This window comes from Tamandua tetradactyla, chromosome 8 (assembly GCF_023851605.1).
Source record: "Tamandua tetradactyla isolate mTamTet1 chromosome 8, mTamTet1.pri, whole genome shotgun sequence".
Taxonomy (NCBI): Eukaryota; Metazoa; Chordata; class Mammalia; order Pilosa; family Myrmecophagidae; genus Tamandua; species Tamandua tetradactyla.
Genome location: NC_135334.1, coordinates 110,374,501 through 110,394,746, shown reverse-complemented (window position 1 = coordinate 110,394,746; position 20,246 = coordinate 110,374,501). Strand labels below are relative to the sequence as shown.

The following is a 20,246-nucleotide window of genomic DNA, read 5'->3' as shown; positions in this document are numbered from 1 at the left end:
AAGCAGTGAACCAGGAGCAAGGACCTCAGATGCCAGCCACGTGTCTTCCTATGTGACAGACATCGGCCTTTCTTCGGAGTCAAGGTATCTTTCTCCGGATGCCTTATTTGGACATTAGTATGGCCTTAGAACTGTAAATTTGTAACTTTATAAATCTCCTTTATAAAAGCCAATCCATTTCTGGAATATTGAAATGTGGCAGTTTTAGCAAACTAAAGCACAGGGGAAATACAATCATATTTCAAAGTCTCTTTTTTTCTGAAAAAAATATCTTTAATATAAAGAAAATGCACAGCAAAACAGATCTGAAAAAGGGGTGTGTATTAGTTAGGGTCCTCTAGAGAAACAGAATCAACAGGGAACACTTGCAAATATAAAATTTATGAAAGTGTCTCACGTGACCGTAGGAACGCAGAGTCCAAAATCCACAGGGCAGGCTGCGAAGCCGATGACTCCAATGGATGGCCTGGATGAACTCCACAGGAGAGGCTCACCAGCCAAAGCAGGAATGGAACCTGTCTCCTCTGAGTCCTCCATAAAAGGCTTCCCATGATTGCATTTAGCATCACTAATTGCAGAAGACACTCCCCCTTGGCTGATTACAAATGGAATCAGCTGTGGATGTAGCTGATGTGATCATGACCTAATCCTATGAAATGTCCTCATTGCAACAGACTGGCCAGCGCTTGCCCAATCAGATGAACAGGTACCACAACTTGGCCAAGTTGACACCTGTCCCTAACCATGACAGGGTGTGTGTAGATTTGGAAAAATTTAATCACAAAACAAGCCGCCCAAACATGGCTTCCTGCTGGGGAGGAGAAGGATTTGGCGCTTGTCTCACCTGCCTTCCTAATTCAAAGAAACCTGCTCCTAGCAGGGCTTGGCCCAGGGAACCCCATTTTCCAATCTCTTGTCTTCCTGGGAGTTTGGGAAAGGTTGTAGAGTTCTCAGTCTTTCAGGATATAGATGATAGTATGAAGAAGAAGGAAGGATGTTATAGCCATTTGTTCCACTGTCTTCTCCATGCCTGCAGAGCTGTTCCCAGACCCCTCCCTCAGTACTTGTTGATCCCAAAGAGATGAACCCCATAGAATTGGGGCAACTTAGGCAGCAGAATACTGAGCAGTGAGGCTGTGTTGATGAAGAAGTGAGCAGCATCACACTTGATGTAGAAGCTGACCAGGAAGTAAAGTACAATAGGAGATATGCAAAGGAACTGCACGAATAGGTGAACTGGAGCCCATAGTCCATTTACTCCCAGTGTGTCAGGAGTTTCAAAGGGTGTCCCCTTCACCGTATGTAGAAAGACATACATAGCCCAGTTATGGATGACATTGGTCAGGTCCAGATGACAGGAATGCTGAAGAAGGGGGTGCTGAGTAGAACTACATGCAACAATCCAACCAAGTGATGTAGGCCAGCTAGATGCCATAGCTATTCATCACTCGTGTGCTGGGATTTACTTCACCATGTGCCGCCCCACATTCATCCTGCCAGTTTCAGTGGCCCCTCGGTCTTGGGGCACAGCACTCACTTCCACACCTGTGGTGCACTGCAAAGTCTCTTTTAACTTTATAAGACTGTTACAGCTCTGGTATATACATTGCCAGTCAATGCTGTAAAAAGCACCTATATAGTAAGTCCCTGGGAAAGTACCAGAAGAATAGCACTGGTTGTGCATAAACGCTGAAACATACCTGATGGTTAAGATTCACTTAAACTTAGGTAGATAGATGTTTACCTAAAAGTTTGATTGAGAATCACTGGGAAAACCTCCCAGCCCATATTACTTTTCCAGCAGGCTGCTCATTCAACCAACGCTACTAAGTACCCAATATGTGCTAGGCACTGTACATACTGAAGCACAATGTTGAATAAGACAGTCCTATGCTCTCAAGGAAATCGGCATTTAGAAGCCTGGACAGATATATAAAGAAACAAAATTCAGTGTAGTATACCCTGCTGTGATTAAAGTGGATAAAATTTAAAAACTGAAACAAACAAGTAATGGCAAGAATGATGAGCAACCAGAACTCTCATACACTGCTGGTAGAATATAAATTGGCCCGGGTACTTCAGAAAACTATTTGACAGTATCTACCAAAGCTGAATATTCACATACCCCATGACCCAGATATTCCACCTTTAGGTATTTACCCAATAGAAATGCATATATATGATAATTAAAAGATGTGCAAGAATGTTCATCGCAGCATTGTTCTTAGTAGCCAAAAATGGAAACAACTTATGTCTATCATGAATAGGGTAAAAAAATGGTGTATTCATGCAATGGAATACTATGTATCAGTGAAAATGAACAAACTACTGCTAATAACATGAATATATTTGACTTTAATACCCATAATATGGAATCAAAGATGATGGGCACGAAAGAATATGATACATTAAAAAAAAAAAAAAAGGGCAAACTAGTCCATGGCCAAAGAAATCGGAATAATGGTTACTTTTGGGGTTAAGTAATGACTTGGAGGGAACACAAGAAAGGCTTTTGAGATCCTGCTACTATTCTATTTCTTGAGCTAAATGCTTGTTACCATGTGCTTTCACTGTGTAAAAATCATTAAGCCCTATGCTTATAGTTTGCACACTTCTATAGGTGTATTGTACATCAACAAAAATTTCTTCCTGAAATATTTCAGTTTTATGAACAAACTGTGTAAATACGTACATGTAATAAAGGTGGCACTTAAACAGGAAAGTTTAGCTCTTTAGAGGGATGGAATCCAAAAAGGCTCCCTGGAAATGTTGCCTAAGCTGGATTTTGAAATATAATTTTTATAAGCTTACAAGGCAGACAGAGGAAAGAAGAAAGGCTTTGTAGACAGAATGAACAGTATGCTCAAAAGCACATGGAGGAATAAAATAGAATAGTGTCTTTTAGGAATCAGAATCATGAACAATTCAATATTACTGGAGTATTAATTGGGGAGTGTTCTAGTTTTCTAGCTGCCGGAATGCAACACACCAGAGATGGATTGGCTTTTAATAAAAGGGTATTTATTTCATTAGTTCTTCAGAGGAAAGGCAGCTAACTTTCATCTGAGGTTCTTTCTTACATGGGAAGGCACGGGACGATCTCTGCTGGCCTTCTCTCCAGGCCTCTGGGTTCCAACAACTTTCCCCAGGGTCATTCCTTTCTGCATCTCCAAAGGCCTGGGCTGAGCTGCGAATGCTGAGATGAGGTATGCTGAGCTGCTTGGGCTGTGCTACATTGAGCTCTCTCATTTAAGCACCAGCCAATTAAGTCAAACATCATTCATTGCAGCAGGCACAACTCCTAGCAGACTGCAGGTGTAATCAGCAACAGATGAGTTTCATATACCATTGGCTCATATCCACAGCAACAGAACTAGGTGCCTTCACCTGGCCAAGTTGACAACTGAATCTAACTACCACCGGGAGGGATAACAGGAGGAGCTGTAGATAATAAGACTAACCAGGCAAACAGAAACCAGGTCATGAAAACTCCCTATGTCCCATCTAAACAACTTGAGCTCAAACTGTAAGTCTTAGCCTTTTTATGGATATATATTCTCCAGAAGTTCTGATTAAATTATAGACTATCTCACCAGGAAAATTCTGTGTACAATTCACATGACCATTTAGTTTATGAATCTCATATTTAAAATCTTGTCCTTTTGGGCAAAGAATAAAAGAGTATTTGCAAAGTCCCCTGGAGGGATTCGGGAGGAAGGAAGAAATATTAAACGTCTCCACTGGGGAATTACTGATATTCTCGTAAGCATTGGGACAACCAATTTGATAGGCCTCAATCTTGGGGCTCACCTCTATGAAACTTATTCCTGCAAAGGATAGGCTAAGCCTACTCATAATTATGCCCAAGAGCCACCCCCAGAGGACCTCTTTTGTTGCTTAGATGTGGCCTCTCTCTCTAAGCCAACTCGGCAGATGAACTCTCTGCCCTCCCCCACTACGTGGGACATAACTCCCAGGGGTGTGAATCTCCCTGGCTATATGGGACATGATTCCCAGGGATGAGCCAGGACCCAGCATCATGGGATTGAGAAAGGCTTCTTGACCAAAAGGAGGGAGAGAAATGAAACAAAATTAAGTTTCAGTGGCTAAGAGATTTCAAATGGAGTTGCAAGGTTATTCTGGAGGTTATCCTTACATGTTACATAGATATTCTTTTTAGTTTTTGGTGTATTAGAATAGCTAGAAGGAAATATCTGAAACTGTTGAACTGTATTCCAGTAGTCTTGAAAATAATTTTTTAACTATATAGCTTTTACAATGTGACTGTGTGATTGTGAAAATCTTTTGACTGACACTCCATTTATTCAGGGTATGAGTAAAAAAATAAGGACAAAAAATAAACAATAGGAGGGATAAGGGGTAAAAAAAAAAATGGGGAGATTGCATACTAGTGGTCAATGAGAGGAGGGGTAAGGTGTATGGGATGTATGTGGCTTTTATTTTCCTGGAGTGACGCAAATGTTCTAAAAATGATCATGGTGATGAATATACAACTGTATAATGATATTGTGAGCCCCTGATTGTATAATTTGGATAGACTGTATGGTGTGTGAAAATATCTCAATACAAATTCTTTTTTAAAGAATCCTATCCTTGCAGTAGATGAAAATTAAAGAACTTGAAGCAAAAAAGAGGCATGGTCAGATTTATATATTAGAAAGATCAGTGACTCTAATACAGAGGTTGGATTGGAAGCTGAAGTAAGATGACCAGAAGGAACTGATTAAAATGGTAAAAGAATGAAGACTGTTTCAAAGATGGATTCTAAGGATATCCACAGGGAGAATCATTAAGGACTGTTGGCTGATTAGATGTGAGGATTGAGGGGGATGGTAGCTTCTGGGAATGTCCGTGTTTCCAGCTTGGGAGCTTGAGTTAGTAGTCATGCCACCTACTGAAGACAGGAACTAGAGAACGTCAAGGACATTTTAGTTAAAAAATGAACTAAGGCAAATGTACTCCTTGGAAAGGAGTGTGCCACATCCCAACCACGTGGGTTTCAAGTCCGCTCTGATTGTTGGCCTTCCCTGGCACCATGTGAATCCGGACCTCATGTGCGACCAGAACAGATCAATTTGCAGGCACTAATTTACAAGTGGATTAGGGCAAACCCTTGAGAAATAAAGGCAGAATCGGACACCTACCAGTGCTCCTTATCCATGTGTATGAACTAAAAGCTGTGAAAGGCAGGGCTCTAACATTTGAGGCCCAGGTCCACCGTGGCAGTGACTAATCAGCTGAATGTAACTCTTAAGAAGAAAGCTTCTTCTTTTCACCAATTGAAAAATGATGTTCTTCCAGGATTAAAAACAAAACAAAATGAAAGAGGAAGTCAAATTCTTATCCTTTCTCTGAGTAAGGATTACCCTGTTCTAGTGGCTGGCTATTTGTGCCTGGTCACTACAGATCATAGAGTAATGAGTAAGGACCACACAAAGGTGGAGGACTGGATAGAGTCTGGTGTTATAACGGTCACAGCAGATAGAAGAATGTAGGCAGATTTTCCATTCCCATTTTTTAAGGCAATCTGAACTTTAGGAATCTTCAGGCTGTCACACAAGTAAGACCAGTTGGAGCCTCTAAGTCAACTGATTTGAACATTGAGAAGAATGTGACCTCATTCACCCCAGGGGAGTGAAATAGGATATATTAGTTTAATCAGACTTGCATTTTTAAAAGATCACTCTGACTGCTTTATAGAAAATAGACCAGAGGGAGGAAAATATGGGCACGGGAATGCAAGATGCTGCTGTAGTCATTGAGGCTAGAGATGATAGCAGCTTGAACGAAGGACTGGCAGTAGATATGGAGATAATTCGATGAGTTTAATATATATATTTTAAAGGTAGGATAAACAGAGTGTGGTAATTGATTGTGTGGGTGGGGTCAGGGAGAGAAAGGAGCCACAGGTTTCTAATTTGTGCATCTGGGTGGATGGTGGAACCATTCAGAAGGTCCAGATGGACTGCAGGTAGATCGAGTTCTGTCTTACACATGATAAATTGGTAGAATTTAAAAGACATCTACGTGGATTTACTAAGCAGACATTTGAGCAGGTCTGGAGTTCAGAGGAAAGATCCTGAGTAAACCCTTTTTTTTTTTTTTACTTGGGCAGGCACCAGGAATTGAACCCAGGTCTCCAGCATGGCAAGCGAAAACTCTGTCTGCTGAGCCACTGTGGCCTGCCCCTTATTAAACATTTAATGTACAATTAATTCACATGTGGATTGTAATTGAAGCCATCTACTGAGATATTAAAGAGAAGAGGCCCTGGGACAACATCAAAATGTAAAGGTTATATAGATTAGAGGAGTCGGTAGAGGAAGCTGAGAAGTTCAGGGAGAAAATCAGGAGAGTGTGGTGTCACACAAGTCAAAGGGAGAGACTTAAATAGTCCACTGCATTAAATGATTCTGAACAGTCAGGACAAGGGCTGAAAAATTTGTTGATTTTAGCTGTGGTGGGTTATGATCTAGTTTGCTAGCTGCCTGAATGCAATATACCAGAATCAGGACAGCTTTTAAAAGGAGGAATTTATTAAGCTGCAAGTCCACAGTTGTAAGGCCATGAAAATGTCCCATTTAAAGCAAGGCTATAGAAATGTCCAATCTAAGGGCATCCAGGGAAAGACTCCTTGGTTCAAGAAGGCTGATGAGGTTCAGAGCTTCTCTCTCAATTGGAAAGGCACATGGCAAACATGGTGGCATCTGATAGCTTTCTTTCCCGGCTTCTTGTTTCATGAAGTTCCCCCAAGAGCACTTTCCTCCTTCATCTCCAAAGGTCTCTGGCTGCACAGGCTCTGGTGGTTCACATGGCTATCTCATCATTCTAAAAAGGACTCTCTCCAAAATGTTTCCTCTTTTAAAGAATTCCGGTAAACTAATCAAGACCCATTTGGAATGGGTGGAGTCACATCTCCCTCTAATCCAAGGTTAATACCTACAATTGGGTGAATCACATCTCCATGGAGATAATCTATCAAGCTTCCAACGTATAGTACTGAATGGGGATTAGAAGAAATGACTGCTTCCACAAGTTGAATTCAGATTAAATCATGGATTTTCTGGGGTACATAAATCTTCTCAAACCGGCACAGGTTATATAAAAAATATTTTAATTTATATGGCTTGGGCACCAACCAATCAGAATGAATGTTAGCCCTATGGGCACAGGATGAGGAGGACCTTTGCTAAGCCTGCCATAAACCCTTTGGGAACTAGATGATGGGGAGATCTTGAGGTTCCTGAGGAAGGGGCTTGAGGCAGTGAGCAAGGAAGAGGTACTCAAGGGGGATTAGGGAGGCAGCTCTTTATAAATTGGAACAAAGGTATTGCAATGATTTATTAGGAAGTATGGGCATACTTATATGCCTCAGCTGAATGTTATATGTGGTTTTAGCAGCAAGAGATCATTGGTGACTGTTTAGTTTGCATGCTGCCGGAATGCGATATACCAGAAACAGAACAGCTTTTAAAGAGCAATTTATTAAGTTGCTAGTTTACAGTTCTAAGGCCATGAAAATGTCCAAATTGAAGCAAGGCTATAAAAATGTCCAATCTAAGGCATTCAGGGAAACATACCTTGGTTCAAGAAGGCCATTCAGTGTTTCTTTCTCTGCTGAAAAGGCACATGGTGAGATCTCTAGCTTTCTCTTCATTGGCTTCCCCGGGGCTCTGTCCATTCTGTTGGCTCTGTCCGTTCTGGTGGCTCTCACGGCTCTGCAGTTTTTTCCAAAATCGTTCCTTCTTAAAGGGCTCCAGTAAGCAACCCTTACTGGATGGGTAGAGACACATCTCCATGGAAACCATCTAATCGAAAGTTACCATCCACAATTGGGTGGGTCACATCTCCATGGAAACGATCAAAAAGCTCCCATCCAGCAATATTGAATGAGGATTAAAGGACATGGCTTTTCTGGGGTACATAATAGCTTCAAACCAGCACTGGGACTTTGGTGAAAGATCTCTCTCACTGCAGCAGTGGGAGCCAAAGTCAGGCTCATATGGGTTAGGGAGGTGACTAGAGGGTAGAGTGAGTGAATGTAGACAACTCTTCAAATATGTTTGCCTTTGGGAAAGATAGGATTGGAGATGAGAGGTGGGGGGGCATTATTTGTTTTTAATGTGTTGACAGAGACTTGAGCATGAATGAATGGTGAGCACAGACTACTTATACTGAGGCACACACCTCTTTAATATGGATAGACCAGAAGAAGATAATTGTGTAGTTATGGTGGCTGAAAACTGAAGGATTTCCTATCTAATGGATTCTGTTGTGAAGTAGGTGAGAATAAGAAAGGATGTTAGGGATCAGAAGTGGGTGAACTAATAGAGAAAAGTACAGAGAAAGCATATGGTCATCTCCCCAGTTGAACACCTTCATCTTCCAACTGGACCACAGAAGCAGTCCCCTCACTGTCTCCCCACTCCATCCATGCCTCCTCAGTATATTTTCTACACCATAGTCATATTGTTCTTTTCAAAAGGAAGTCAGACCATTTCCATCAGTTGCTTCAAACTCTTCAATGGCTTAACAGAGTCCTTGGAACAAAGTTCCAAGCCCTTGTGTTTATATGACCTTCATGATGTAGCTTCTGGATTCCTTCACAACTTCATCACCTACAATTTTCTGTGTCCAGCTGTGCTGTCACCTTCTGTGTTAGTTAGATTCAGTTGTCAACTTGGCCAGGTGAGCATACCTAGTCTTGTTGCTGTGGACATAAGCCAATGGTACGTGAACCTCAGCTGTTGCTAATTACATCTGCAGTCGGCTAGGAGGCGTGTCTGCTGCAATGAGTGACGTTTGACTTAATTGGCTGGTGCTTAAATGAGAGAGGGCAATGTAGCACAGCCTAAGCAGCTCGGCATTCCTCATCTTAGCACTTGCAGCTCAGCCCAGGCCTTTGGAGATGCAGAAAGAAGTTACCCTGGGGAGAGTTGTTGGAACCCAGGGACCCGGAGAGAAGACCAGCAGAGACCATCCTGTTCCTCCCACGTAAGAAAGAACCTCAGTGGAAAGTTAGCTGCCTTTCCTCTGAAGAACTAACAAAATAAATCCCCTTTTATTAAAAGCCAATCAATCCGTCTCTGGTGTGTTGCATTCCGACAGCTAGCAAACTAGAACACTTTCGTATTCCTCTGACGTGCCACTCCCATTCCAGGGTCTTGGTACCTGCTGTTCTATATCTAGAGGGTCCTCCGAGAGGGCCACACAACTTGGTTCCCACCTCATTCAGGTGTCTGCTCAAGTGTAATCTCCTCAGAGTGACCTCCCTGACCATTGAATTTAAAACAGCACCCCCTTCCCATTTCTATCTAACCCCTTTCCTGAATTTATTTTTTTTTTAGCACTTATCATGACCTGGAATATATCAAATGGCTACATGCCTATTGCCTACAACTACTCTAGAATAGAACTCCCCTGGAATATAAAGACCAGGGCCGTGAACTGTCCTGTCCATTTTGTATGTTCAGTGTATATAAAAGATGTCACAAAGATGATGCTTAATCAATATCTGGTTTATAGATGGTTGATGACGACCATGATTGGTTTTTTGCCCAGAGTAGTGATGAAAGAACATAAAGAAAAAGTAAATGAGGATAATTGCAAAAGATGGAAATAATAAATCATCCGATCAAAGCTGGGTAAGGAACCAAAGAGAGGACTTCACGGAAAGTGCAAAAGGGGAAGTTTTGGAACTAGATATTCCAGAAAGGTTGAAGAATGGTCACAGTGGGAACAGCTGAGCAAGCAAGTTATAATATAAAAATCTGTGGTTGGGAAATGGGATGCTTGTATTTATGATTTTGAAGGTGAAGCAGTTTCAGGTGGCACAAGGTTCTGTATGTAACTGTGGGAATCAATGGTAGAGAACAAGGGAGAAGTCACTGGAAATAAGGTGGTTAAGAAATTCAGAGGTAAAGGTGTTAACCATCATTATGCACTTTGAAATGACCCAGGATAGGCCTGGCACAAAAGACTTGAATGATGAGAAGGGGGAAAGGTAGTATAATCACAGGGCATGAGCCTCAAAGGAATAGGAGTTTTTCTAAGAGGATAGTGAAGAAGTAATGGTCTAGAAATAGTGATGGAGAGAAAGCAGGACACAAATCTTTTCTGTGGTAAATAGATGTGAGTAAAGATTCACCATCACAGATGGCTAATCTAGAAGAGACAGGTTTCAATAAAGACAAGGAGGAATGAAGAGCATTCCTAGATGATGTGGAGGATGTAGGGGAATTTGCTGATCACAGAGCAGGAGCTCCAGAAGGCACATTGGAGAAACCAGGGGGACAGAGTATGGATCATAGCAGTAGGGAACAGGTTCAGGAAAAAGGAAATATGGCCTATTATGGGAATGATGGTAGGCTGCAGTAATTCTCAAACTTTAACGTGCAGCACAATCACGAGGAGGGTTTGTTAAAACACACATCACTAAGCCCTATCCCAAGAGTTTCTGATTGAGTAGATCTGGGGTAGGGCTTGAGAATTTTGCCTAACAAGTTCCCAGGTGATGTGGATGCTTCTGGTTCAAGGATCCATTCTATTTAGACCACCGATGTAATGGAAGACCAGCAATTAATTTGGCAATGAAAACAGGGATAAGAGGGCAGAGTGACTTAGTTCCAGTAATCTCCTGGAGGACATCAGGCTCTTGGTCAGTGGAATTGTAGGGCTCGGCACCAATGACTCCAGGTGGTATAGATTGATACCAATGACCTCAGTACATTGGACTTGAGGGTGGTGCGAAGGTCTGGTCTTAATTCAAATGATGTCAACTTGGCCCCACAGAATATACATTGAGACCCAGGAATTTTTACTGTAGGGTATCCAGTTCAGAAGTCTAACACAGAGCACTACCTTGTGAACTACAGGGTATTTATCCAGAGTCCAGTGGAATTAGGATAATTCCAGACTGAGGATGTATATGAGTAGGATGGTTGGGGTTTGGATTGTGAAGTCTCAACAGTGATATACTTAGGTTAGTCTGGCTCCTCTAACAAGCAACAATGGTGTTTGAAGCAACTAAGGGCAGTCAGGCATAGTCAACTTGAGCAAAACAGCAGTGACACAGACCTACATATAAGTCTCAAGTCTCAGACTTCACAAGCTGGTTTATATAAATGAAGTCACCATCACACCACTACTCCGAGTCAAGATATTCTGAGACCTTACCTAATTGACTAACAGGGATTCCAATCATTTCCAGGTTTTCCCTGAAAATATTTGGAAGGGTTAGAGGCCCAGCTTTTTAAAAATTTTTTACTTAAAAATGTTTTCTTTACCTTTTTTATTGTATGATATAACATATATACAAAGCAAAGAAAGGAAAAAAGCAATAGTTTCCAAAGCACTCTTCAACAAGTAGTTACAGGACAGATGTCAGAGATTGTCATTGGCTACCATACCATCATCTCAGATTTTTCCTTCTAGATAGCTGTTCCAGAACATTGGAGGCTAGAAGGAATAAATATTTTTTATCATCACAATCAACTTTTTTTCTTTTGTGTGTGTGTGTGGAAAATAACATATCTACAAAAAAGAAATTTCAAAGCAAACACAACAGTTGTAGAACAGATTTCAGTGTTTGGTATGGGTTACAATTCCATAATTTTAATTTTTTATTTTTAGCTGCCCTAAGATACTGGAGACTAAAATAAATATCAGTTTAATGATTCAGCAATCATATTCATTTGTTAAACCCACCTTCTCCATATAACTCCACCATCATCTTTGATCTTTCTATCCCATGCTTTAGAGGTATCTGGGCTATGGCCATTCTAACTTTTCCGTGTTGGAAGAGGCTGTCAATAATATGGGGTAGGGAGATGGAACTAGCTGATGTTCTGGAGAGGCTGGGCCCTCTATGTTTCAGGACTTATCTGGTCCAGGGACCCATCTGAAGGTTGTAGGTTTCTGGAAAGTTACTCTAGTGCATGGAACCTTTGTAGAATCTTATATATTGCCCTAGGTGTTTTTTAGGATTGGCTGGCATGGATTTGGTTGGGGTTTGGGAAGTTATGATAGGTAGCAATGTCTAACTGAAGTTGGCTTAAGAGAGACCTCCAGGGTAGCCTCTCAACTCTGTTTGAACTCTCTCAGCCCCTGATACTTTATTAGTTACACTTCTTTTCCCTTTTTCGGTCAGGATGGAATTGTTGATCTCATGGCGTCAGGACTGGATTCATCCCTGGGAGTCATTGCCCATGCCACTAGGGAGACTTTCACCCCTATATGTTATGTCTGAAGTAGCAGAGAGGGCAATGATTTCATTTACAGAGTTGGGCTTAGAGAGAGCAAGGCCATATCTGAGCAACAAAAGAGGTTCTCCAGAAGTAACTCTTAGGCATCCCTATAGTAGGCTAAGCTTCTCTGCTACCTACGTAAGCTTCATAAGAGTAAGCCTCAAGATCAAGGGCTTGGCCTATTGATTTGGGCATCTCTAATGTTTGACATATTATCAGGGAATTCCCTTATGGAAAGTTTAATAGTTCCATATTCTTTCTCCCATCCGTCAGGGGACTTTACCAATATTTTTGATTATCTGCTCAATATATTCTAGGATGTATCCAGGCATTACCTTAAACTATACAGGATTAAAGGCTCTCATTCTCATTCTGGGCTCTCTGTGTTTCAGTTGTTCAAATGAGCTATCCAAACAGATTGAGTTAGATTATGTGCTGTAGAAACTTTAGGTTCTAGACAAAATAAACCTTTCTTCCTTTGGTCTCAAAGAGTAGGTGCAGTTCTAAAATACAGACAATGTCTTCCTCATCCCTGTATTCTGGATTACCTTAATCCCAACCTGATTGGCTTTATTCTTATCTCTAAATGCCAGGTTATACATATATAAAACAGCCTCCAAAATCCAGAAATAATAATTACCATTCCGAACTAAATGTGTCTGCTATAGAGCTTACAGTCTAGGCCCCTGCCTTCTCCTTTTTTTTTTTTTTTAATATTTTAAAATTTTATTTCATTTTTTTAAATACTAAAAACACGTAATAAACACAAACGTTCCTCTTTTGATCATTCCGTTGTACATATATAATCAGTAATTCACAATATCATCACATAGTTGCATATTCACCACCATGATCATTTCTTGGAACATTTGCATCTATTCAGAAAAAGAAATAAAACGAAAACAGAAAAAAAATTCATACATACCATACTCCTTACCCCTCCCTTTCCTTGATCACTGGCATTTCAAACTAAATTTATTTTAACATTTGTTCCCTCTATTATTCATTTTTATTCCATATGTTCTACTCATCTGTTGACAAGGTAGATAAAAGGAGCATCAGACACAAGGTTTTCACAATCACACAGTCACACTGTGAAAGCTATATTATTATTCAGTCATCATCAAGAAACATGGCTACTGGAACACAGCACTACACTTTCACACAGTTTCCTCCAGCCTCTGTTACAACTCAACTAAAAAGGTGCTATCTACTTAATGCATAAGAATAACCTCCAGGATAACCTCTCAACTCTGTTTGAAATCTCTCAGCCATTGACACTTTGTCTCATTTCCCTCTTCCCCCTTTTGGTCGAGAAGTTTTTCTCAATCCCTTGATGCTAAGTCTCAGCTCATTCTAGGATTTCTGTCCCATGTTTCCAGGAAGGTCCACATCCCTAGGAGTCATGTCCCACGTAGACGGGGGAGGGTGGTGAGTTTGCTTGTTGTGTGGCTGGAGAGGGAGGCCACATCTGAGCAACAAAAGAGGCTCTCTTGGGGGTGACTCTTAGGCCTAATTTTAAGTAGACTTGACCTATCCGCTGTGAGGTTAAGTTTCATATGAACAAACCCCAAGACTAGGGGCTCAGCCTATAGCTTTGGTTGTCCACACTGCTTGTGAGAATTTCAAGAATTCCTCTTGGGGAAGTTGAATTTCCCCTGTTCTCACCATTTCCTGAAGGGGACTTTGCAAATACTTTCCCACTCACTGATCAAATCACTCTGGGATTCATCGGGGCATCACTCTGCACAAACCAACAAAATCTCATATCCTACCCAAGGTTCCAAGTACTTATGGTGTTCAATTAAGCTTTCTACATAAGTTATATTAGGAAATACACTACTCAAAATATAAATTTTGTACCAAATAGACATTTTTGCTTTAGTCTCACACATAAATTGAAATTTTAAATTATTAATTGCCATCTACTTTCAGCACCCCACAGTAATGACATTCCTTTGTTCTTCCTCCTGCAAGAACATTTTTAAAATTTGTGCATTTAGTCACTATCATTATACACTCTAGGCATTCCAGATTATACCATCTCAATCTTTATCATCTATCTTTCTTTCTGATTTCATTTATGCCCCCAGCCCTCCTCCCTCTATCATTTTCACATTCAGCTTCATTCAGTGTTTTAACACAATTGTATTACAGTTAGGTAGTATTGTGATGCCCATTTCTGAGTTTTTAAATTCAGTCCTGTTGCACAATCTGTATCCCTTCAGCTCCAATGACCCAATATCTTGCCCTATTTCTATCTCCTGATGGTCTCTGTTACCAACGAAATATTCCAAGTTTATTCACTAATGTCAGTTCATATCAGTGAGACCATACAGTATTTGTCCTTTGTTTTTGGCTAATCTCAGCATAATGTCCTCAAGGTCCATCCATGTTGTTACATACTTCATAACTTTATTCTGTCTTACAGCTGCATAACATTCCATCGTATGTATATACCACAGTTTGCTTAGCCACTCGTCTGTTGATGGACATTTGGGCTGTTTCCATCTCTTTGCAATTGTAAATAATGCTACTATAAACATTGGTGTGCAAATGTCCTTTTGTGTCTTTGCCCTCATGTCCTTTGAGTAGATACCTAGCAATTGTATTGCTGGGTCATATGGCAATTCTATATTCAGCTTTTTGAGGAACCGCCAAACTGCCTTCCACAGCGGTTACACCATTTGACATTCCCACCAACAGTGGAAAAGTGTGCTTCTTTCTCCACATCCTCTCCAGCACTTGTCATTTTCTGTTTTATTGATAATGGCCATTCTGGTGGGTGTGAGATGATATCTCATTGTGGTTTTGATTTGCATTTCTTTAATATAGTCCCCTGTCTTCTTATAAGCATTTTCTAAAGGAGACCATACAATAATTGTTCTTTCATTTCTGGCTTATTTTGAAGAGACCCAGCTTTTGATATATTCTTAAAAGGATAGCCTGACTGTTACTTAGCTAGAATTCTGGGAATTTTTTCAAACTTTAACCACAGGATCTCAACACTCCAAGTCCTGGCTGAGTTGATTTGAAGTTAGTCTGCAAAGCCACTGTTTTCCTTTGCCCCTAGCATTTGTGAAATTCCCAGGGATGATTACAGATGTCTATGAATCACTCCTGGGCATCACTTCCTGCTAGCCTGCTAGTGGAGGAAGGGAGAAACATTAGAGTGTGAGTCAAGATAATGCTAGAAGTTTAGCCTGGCGGAATGCAGGAATCACAGTAGAGAAAGGAGTGGCAGTTTGAATCAGAGTCCAGCCAACTCTCTGAGAACTGCAGGTGGAGTTTCCCCTCCGGCCCCTATGTCCTAAGGGGATACCAAGAACTCTAGAAAATCTTCTGAGGGGGCTAATGATCCAAATCTACGTTAATTTAACCTATTAGTCACCATGATAAGAACAAAACTAGCACCATTTCTGTTACTTCTCCAGACCAGATGGGATTCATATTGGGCCCTCTCTTTTAATCGTCTGTGAGAAAGAAGCAGGGCCATCCATAAATACATGTGTGTACCGTGACTTGGGTCAACCCCTTACAGAGCCAGGGACCTACCAGGATACGAAGTATCTGTCTGGTAAGTCCTTAGAAGGTCTAAAACGTGTACTGCCATGTATCCTCCAAGCATGGTAAAGTTAACTGGAAATTAGGGCAAGTAACATGGCTTGGCTACAGGGTTTGAATGTGCTTTCAGAGATTCTCCACTATGGGGTTTAGGGGATTGGGCATCCATTCATTCAAATAACTATTTATGGGCACACATCAGGATCACTAGGGACACTCCCTCCTACTCCATGCACACCTATCTTTATAAGTTTGCTTTGCACAGTCCTTCAGAGTCTATTTATTTCTTCCTAGACTCTATGCCTGAAATTTACATAACAGAAAAGGTGAGTGATGGTACCTGTATATGACCACATGTCAAACTGGATCGCTTTTCCCAGATTCCAGGTAACCCACACTAAATAAAGCATCCTGAATAACTTTTCCATAGAAATTATTAATGAAGCAATCACAGTACCCACTTAGAAATTAATTCAAAGAATGAACGCCTAAGTAGAGTCAAGTATTTTCTCACACTTTTTTTTCCTAGTGTGAAAAAAATTAGATTAGCATTAGACTAGACTAGAATTAGATTAGCATTAAGCCCTGCTAGTCTAATTCTGATTGAAAGGCTTAAGTAAAAGTCATTATGGCCTTTCGCCTGGAACCACCATCTTGCAGTAATTTGCCAAAATGACGAACACAAATGGGAAGAGGAGAGACACCCGCTATATGTTTTCTAGGCCTTTCAGAAAACATGGAGTTGTTCCTCTTGCCACACACATGCGAATCTACAAGAAAGGGGATATTGTGGATATCAAGGGAATGGGTACTGTTCAAAAAAGAATGCCCCACAAATGTTACCATGGCAAAACTGGAAGGGTCTATAATGTTACCCAGCATGCTGTTGGTAGTGTTGGAAACAAACAAGTGAAGGGCAAGATTCTTGCCAAGAGAATTAATGTCCATATTGAGCATATTAAGCACTCTAAGAGCTGAGATAGATTCCTGAAGCGTGTAAAGGAAAATGATCAGAAAAAAAAGGAAGCCAAAGAGAAGGGTACCTAGGTTCAGCTGAAGCACCAGCCTGCTCCACCCAGAGAAGCACACTTTGTGAGAACCAATGGAAAGGAGCCTGAGCTTCTGGAGCCTATTCCCTATGAATTCATGGCATAAGAAGTATAAAAAATAAAACACTTATGGATTGTAAAAAAAAAAAAATCATTATGGCTATCATTTATTGACCGCCTACTGTGTGTCAAACACTTCATACATATTTTCATTTAATTCCCACAATAACGCAGTGAGGTGGGTGTTATGACATTTTACCATTTAAGAGAAAAATGAGATTCAGAGAACCTAAATGAGTTAAGATCCAGAGTTATATTTTAGGTCAGAAGAGCTGAGGCTTTGCATGATAATGGGCCTAAAATAGAGAGGGTAAGAAAGTAATTTAAAAGACGGTGCATTTGGAAACACTTTTTTCCTTTTGGAACCATTCTCCACCTTTGTCTCTATACCTGCACGGTGTGAAGGGGGCTTCTGCTCAACACTGCCGCCCACTGTAAACCCCGGAGCTCGAGCTCACTGCCTGCTGACACTCTGGCAGGCCAGGCTCAGGACTGGGGCTGACGACCTGCACGCCACAAGACTAATCACCCTGGATTCCCTGTGGTCCTCAGTGTCGTTGACACTGTCATTCTCTGGGGCAAAGGCCTGGCTCAGGTTGAGTAAGTTCCTTCTCATAGACCTGCATTTTCTTTGACGTCTTGGCATCATGCAGAAGTGAGCCCACTGGTCCAGGCTCTCTCTCTTCTCATGGTGAGTTTATTACAGTGATTTTTTTGTCTTTCCTATCCCAATCCCCCCTCTTTTTTTTTTTGCAAGGCAACAAAGGCATTTATTTGGGGTCTGAGAATTGCAATTCGGGTAGCACCGATTCAGGTAGCAACCCAAATTGTGCCCCGTCTTGGAATTTCCAGGCAAGGGGGTTTTTTTTGTTGTTTTTTTACTTCAATTTTTAAAAAAAATTTTATTGATAAAACAATGTACAAGCATATACATTCTTTTTTTAAAATTTTTATTAATAAAACCAATCAACATGCAACACGTGAAAGATTTAGGAGGTGAAAGGGTGAGAAAGAAGAAAGGTAGACCAGGAAATTAAAGTGGGTGAGTTTATTTCTGCACTCCTGGGCAGAGCTCACCGAACCCGATATGGAGAACAAGATGGAGCGGGCTTTGGCGCCTGCAGCTTTTAACAATAGAAATCAGGTGACATCCAGAAGGGGCGGTTCATTAGTTCCGGAAGTCATGTTGGGAGGGGCGACAGCCTCAGCAGCTCAAGTTGCAGTGACCCTCCCGGTTCCCCCGACCTAACAACACGAACATTCTTTTATACATTAAAAAAAAATTTTTTATTGATAAAACCAATCAACATACTACACGAACATTCTTAACGTACGAACATTCCATACTTGGTGTGCAATCAGTGGCTCACAATATCATCACGTAGTTGTATATTCATCACTGTGATCATTTCTCAGAACATTTATATCACTCCAGAAAAAGAAATAAGAAGAAAAAAGAGAAAACTCATACATACAATATCCCTTACCCCTTCCTCTCATTGACAACTAATATTTCCCTCTACCCAATTTATTTTAACATTTGTTCCCCCTATTATTTATTTATTTTTAATCCATATGTTTTACTCATCTGTCCATACCATAGATAAAAGGCGCATCAGACACAAGGTTTTCACAATCACGGTCACATTGCGAAAGCTATGTCATTATATAATCATCTTCAATAAGCATGTTGGCCACCATATTGGAGCCTATCCCCAATTCCTTTCTAGGGCCACTCCAGTCCACTCTGTCAGGTTTTAGTAACTTCTAATTTCAGAGTAAAAGTATTGGGGACTTCATTTTTCCCAGAATATTATAATTCCAGGAAGACACATTGAGATGAGGTAAACCCAATGATATGCTGGTAAAAACCCAACCTATTCCCTGCAGGAAATAACATTCATGCACATGTGTGTGGGGGTGCAGATGAATAGGACATGATTTCTAAAAATTAAAATACATAATTAAAAAAAAATTCTTATAGCCCATTGATCCTCAAAAATGCTTTTGATGATTTTTGCCTAAATCTTGTATCCACGGCCCACCAATGGTTGCAATTGATCAACAATATAGGTATAGCTCCAACATTAATATTCGTTAATATTTTACTTTACGTTAACTAGAAGGTGAAAGTGAAACAGGGAAGAACTTCACTTATTTAACAATGGCACGAGTGACTTTACCAAATATGGTAATAGTTCTCAAATGCCGGAACACAATTTCCTCAAGGTTTTTGTGCAGTCACAAGGTAGTAGCCATTACAGACACCACACACACTTTCAAATTCAATCTGAATTATTGACATTTTCTCCATCATTTTTTTAAGTCTAGGCAATCAACAAAGCAATATTTCATACCCTGATGTGTAGTGTTTGCTGGTTTACTCCACCATGGCCAATTGCAAGTTTCCAGTGAGATGTAACTGAATGCAGAGTTGGGAAGAAATGCACCATAGGACTCCATTAGGAAATATTTACACCACCGAAGTCCCACACCCCTGGGAGTTCCTGGAGAAATCCAGGGCTGGCACCATGAGGGTTCTTGACTTAGTCTCAGGAAAGAATTCAAGGACTAGTCAGTGTGCACATCCAAGTGGTTTAATAAGCTCAATGCCAGAGAGTCCCAGTAGTTTCAGGCTGGATGCCACAGAGCTCCAGGAATTCTCTACTGGATGCTGGAGAACACAGGAAATTTTCTGCTGGATACCAGAAAGCCTGAGAATTCTCCAGAAGTCTAGACCACGACTAGGGCCTGAGACCTTGAAAATTCTTGACTCAATAACAGGAAAGTCAGCAGCAGGAGAGAACTGAAGGACTAGTCAGTGTGTACAGCTAAAGACTATCCACCGTGTTCAGCGCAAAACTTCAACAGACATGCTCAGAGGGCGTGAGGGCAGGCATTTTCTAAAGGAGGAGAAGCAGCCTGAGGCTGGGATTCTTGCATTGTAAGGACTTGGAGGGGCCCTTTCCCTTCTGGTTATGCTAATAAGGGATTGATGAGCTACACTTTTCACTGGTTCTTTTCAGGTGCCCACCTGAGTGGAGACTAGGTGTGTAGGGGCTGCTGTGCACGACCAAAGGAACTTTCTGTTATGTGGTTTAGGGTCACTTGCCCCTCCCTCCTTCCCTATCTAACCTTCTTCACCACTCCATAAAACAGATCTAAATAATCTCGAGAACATAAATGATAAAAAAAATGCAGTAAAATAGTTAGAAAATGATGTGTTTCAATATTTATTACCTTTGTAATAATTCAAATATAACTAAACATAATTAAACAGATTAATTTAATTATTATGCAAATTACA

General features: G+C 40.8%; 1 long non-coding RNA gene and 2 pseudogenes across 1 annotated transcript in view; 2 read left to right on the top strand and 1 right to left on the bottom strand.

Annotated features, from left to right (window-relative positions):
• LOC143644853 (uncharacterized) overlaps positions 1-20,246 on the top strand; it is a 62,348-nt gene that overhangs the window by 8,898 nt on the left and 33,204 nt on the right. The gene's annotated exons all lie outside the window — the stretch shown is intronic.
• LOC143643953 (ORM1-like protein 2 pseudogene) lies at positions 1,058-9,252 on the bottom strand (annotated as a pseudogene).
• LOC143643736 (large ribosomal subunit protein eL21 pseudogene) lies at positions 15,609-17,672 on the top strand (annotated as a pseudogene).